Source organism: Brassica oleracea, chromosome C1 (assembly GCF_000695525.1).
Source record: "Brassica oleracea var. oleracea cultivar TO1000 chromosome C1, BOL, whole genome shotgun sequence".
In the NCBI taxonomy this organism is placed as follows: domain Eukaryota; kingdom Viridiplantae; phylum Streptophyta; class Magnoliopsida; order Brassicales; family Brassicaceae; genus Brassica; species Brassica oleracea.
Window position 1 is genome coordinate 36,789,621 of NC_027748.1, and position 4,462 is coordinate 36,794,082.

A 4,462-nucleotide genomic window follows, 5' to 3' on the forward strand; every position below is an offset into this window, starting at 1 on the left:
ATTGATTGCAATTGCACTTAGAATCTCATGTTAGGATGGTATTGAAATTGAAATTGAAATCAAGTATGATTGTTCTTTGCTTGGCCGATTAGCTTGCTTGTGTTGAGTACATTGTATAAACTGATAGAATGCATCTATGGTAGGATTTCAATTACACAACAAACTATATGCATTGATCTTGAATTGAATCATTAGTTGTGCGGCTTGTTTTCCTGTTTTGGCCGTGTGGCTTCCTCATGGCCGTGTGGCTTCTTCTTGGTCGTGAGGCATAAACCTTAGCCATAAGGCTTGCTTGCTTGATTAATTCTATTGATTGTGAGTTAAGTCAGCTAGATTGACTGCATATTGAATCTGAAACCCTAAATCTCGAATTTGAATCCCTAAGGGCCTCGAAACCCTAAATCCTATGATATAGATCCAAATTGAGTTTATGTTTGATTTTTGTTATTTTGACTTATCTAATTGATGTCTTGAAAGCTAAGGTGCTAGATTATTTTGATTCTCATAAAATCTGAAACCCTAGCCACATTTCGTATTGCTAAGATGATAAAACCCTAATTGGATCAACATAGATTGTTTGCATCATAGCTTTGCCGTGTGGCCTTTATTGTACCTTACTATCATAGCCGTGTGGCTTGCATACATCATATCACCTTGATCACATATAGAATCCGAAAGCTAAGATCGTATGCATCATATATATCTATCTAGCCGTGTGGCATATTTGCTTGCATCATGACTGTATGACCGTGTGGCCTTAATTGTATTGCATTAAACTCTCATAGCTGTGTGGCTTACTTACTGATGCATTGATCATTACTTGATTGCTTGCTTGGCCGCATCATACATCACCTAGGCCGTGTGGCCTCATTGCACATCACCCCTATAGCCGTGTGGCTTGTTTATTAGGAATGCATTAACTCGATTGTTTACTTGGTCACACGATTTATTTTGTTATAAAGATTGAGTGACATATGATTACAGATGTCGAAAATCAGCAATCTAGATTATGATGCCCTAAATCTCTTTGGAGATAATTATTTACAATGGGCATTAGACACAGAGATTGTCCTGAAATCAAAGGGCCTCGTTGAATGTATCATGGAGGACAATAATGTAAGTGAAAGTAATAGATAAGGGGCAATAATGATTACTCGCCAACCCTAAGCCAATGAGGCTGCATAAAAAAAAATCTAAAGAAAGCAACCACGTCCATCATGATAAACCATACGGCTGTAACCGTGATGGATGGAAAGGACGTGGGCATAGCCAAACCACCTTATACGACCATGGACATAGTAATCACTATAACCATGGTTGTGGACCAAGTTTTGGCCATGGTTAAGGGAGAGGAGGCCGTGGCATTTCTAAGCCACCACACTCTACCAAGTCAGTGTGCATAAGATATGTAATGGGGAATCATTAGGCTAAAACATCTGATTGTCTAAAAAGAATAATGTTGATTTTGATTTATGTGTTTGCTTTGCTTTATGTTTGTGATTTTCTTGAATTAAGAACTTATATTATAAGATGAATGAATGATTTTAGATATGACTAAGAAAAAGCCAATATATAAGGCAATGTTGCGGGTATAGCCAGTCAGATAAGGGCCTGTGACCAGTATAGAATTGCCTAAAGGGCTACGGCTAGACTTAGTACATTGGCGCCTAAAGAGGCTAAGTACATTGGTGCCTAAAAAGAGCACGCAGGCTTGAAAGGCCTAATGCTCTATATCCACCCATAGAAGCCCATTGAGTTTATAAGATATATGATATAAGAATGGTTTCCATATAAAAACAATGGGCAAGGGAAACAAAGAGTGGTCGAAACTATACCTGCATTCTCTAATGATCTAGACTATGCAAATATCAGTATGATAAGAGGCAAGAGCCATGGTAACCAGATTGGTACACCGCACGAAATTATACACTATATGGCATGACCAGATTAGCCATCCTGGTCTAAACTTGATGAAAAAGATTGATATTAAAAGGGCACACAGAGTTATCCCATAGTATCTCATGTTGTGTAACATGTACACAAGGCAAACTCATTAGGCTATAATGTCCCAAGCATCTGCAGATTATAGTATGATCATGAGGGGGAGTGAGGACAATTACGTGGTCCATGACCATACTATAAACACGGATATAACAACTTGATAACAACTTGGCCGTACAGGCTATTACCTATAAGGTTCAGACTCTAAAGTCTATAAGCTTGGGGACATCACGAGTTTTACATGTATATACGGTTAACATGCATCAGGCCATATAAGTGAGCATAGATATTCTCATCTCAGATTGAATACGGGTCATGACCCAGACATATACCATCTTAAGAGACTATTGAATAAACCACCTTAGACATATGTGCCGTCTAAGATGGAACCTCAGAAGAGGATTGAAAATATATGTTGGATAAAAGTATGTCTTTCTCCCACGAGTTTTAAGAGACCTTGAGCCAAGTATGGGTGATCAGATTGAGGCCAGGTGCACGGATTGCATGACTAATGAATCCGACTATCTAACATTAGAAGGAGAAAGTTATAAGCTGGTAAAGATTAAAAGAATGATAAGAGAAATAGAATGGTATCAACCATCATTGTCTTGGCATGATCCTCGGACTAAAAGTATGATTTAAGATGTCCAAAGAAAGATTATACAAAGCTAGCTAATCTAGATGCCAGACACTGACCCAAAAAGAAAAGAAAAGAATGACTAAGTCATAACCAGCTTAGCACCAAACGAAATCTGATGTCCTAGAGACACAGTCAAGTTGCTACAGAGTCTATACAAGATATACCAAAGTGTTCCATAAGATAAGGAACCTCGGAAAGAAAAGGTGCATAGAATACAGATCCGAGGTCAAAATAGAAACCATACCTGACATTGAGAAAAGGCTGCGTAGCTAAACATCTAAGGTACCAAACCATGTAGCTTGGGACGCCAAGCTACTAGGTAACAAAGGTTCTGGATAATGAAATCTCAAATCGATTAGATCATTTCTGGAACACAATGGAACCACACATATATATATATATATATATAAGTGTCGACACATGAGTGTTATATTTGTATAAGGATACGTAAAGTAGTAGCACTTGAGTTTAAAGATATAAACGAGGATCATGAACCCACGAAAGTACTCATAAAGATTAAAGATTAGATTGAAAGATAAACGTGGGGTTCAAGGTATCTAAAGAAGAGATAGGCGTATTGACCATACACATATACAGAAACACCATCTGATAAACCAGTGAAATAGATGGGTCTTGTGTGGGAAAAGAAACCGTGAGAGATGGTACATGATCACGAGGTGTAAAGGTGTTCATGTTTTCCTACTAACAACATTCGATCATAGCTTGTTACACAAGGATACTCACAGAGACCAAAGGAACAAATTATAAGGAGATAAACTCCTATGTGGTGGATGCTGCTACACAATTTCGAAATTGACAAAGGTCTGGTCGTGATGTAGTAAGCAGCATATGGATCACTGGATAAAGAACAGAATTGTTCGTAAGCTGTTCATGGACTGAAACAAAGCAGCTGCATATATTATGTAAAGCTGACGGAATACCGACGGAAACGGCTAGTTTGTCGAAATTTATTCGGAATTTTTAAAATCCCCCAACGGCTCTCTAACGGCTATAATATATCCTCGGAATTCATCGGTTTTTTCCGAGGAATACATTTTTCCTCGGGATTCCATAAGAATATTCCGACGGATTGATATTTCCTCGGAATTCCGTCGGTATATTCCGAGGAAACCAAATTTTGTGTTTCCTCGGAATATCCAGGGAAATTTCTCGGGATATTCCGAGGATTTCATTTTCCGTCGGAATGTCCATCAGAATACCGCTGTTTTCTTGTAGTGTTCCGCCAATGCACAATAGAGAAATTGCGAGTTGGGACTGAGACCATAAGATTGTTGCTCTGCCTCGTCTCTTCCTTCCTAGTCGTGTTCTTCAGGGTTCTTTGTGGTCTAAAGCATGGAGTGAACAATCGTGGGTTAGGGTTAGGGTTAGGGTTAGAATTAGGGCTTCGCGTTGGTCTTCGACATAGAGTGAACCAATGTGAGTTAGAAGAAGAGCTGAAACGTAAGCACACATAAAGACAAGTCTCGCTGTGGCCTAAGAGTGTTCGGGTCTTTTAAAGCTCAAGCGATGCAATGAGGGAGCGAAGCCTCTTGGAAACTAAAGAGAGAATCGGGTAGTGCAATCTCGAAACGCTAGCTAAGCAATTCAACAGTAAATCATCCGGAAGATGTGTGATCATATTGACAGGTGAACATTCTTGGCCGTTCTTCATCAGCAGAAAATGTTTAGAGAGTAATCAAACTCGTGGAAAGAGAGGTGAATTTAAAGGTTCAGAACCTAAGTTTTGTTCTTATTATATTACTCAGGAAAATTTTGAGGGATGGATCAAGTAGATAATACGGTTTAAAGATTAAATTGATT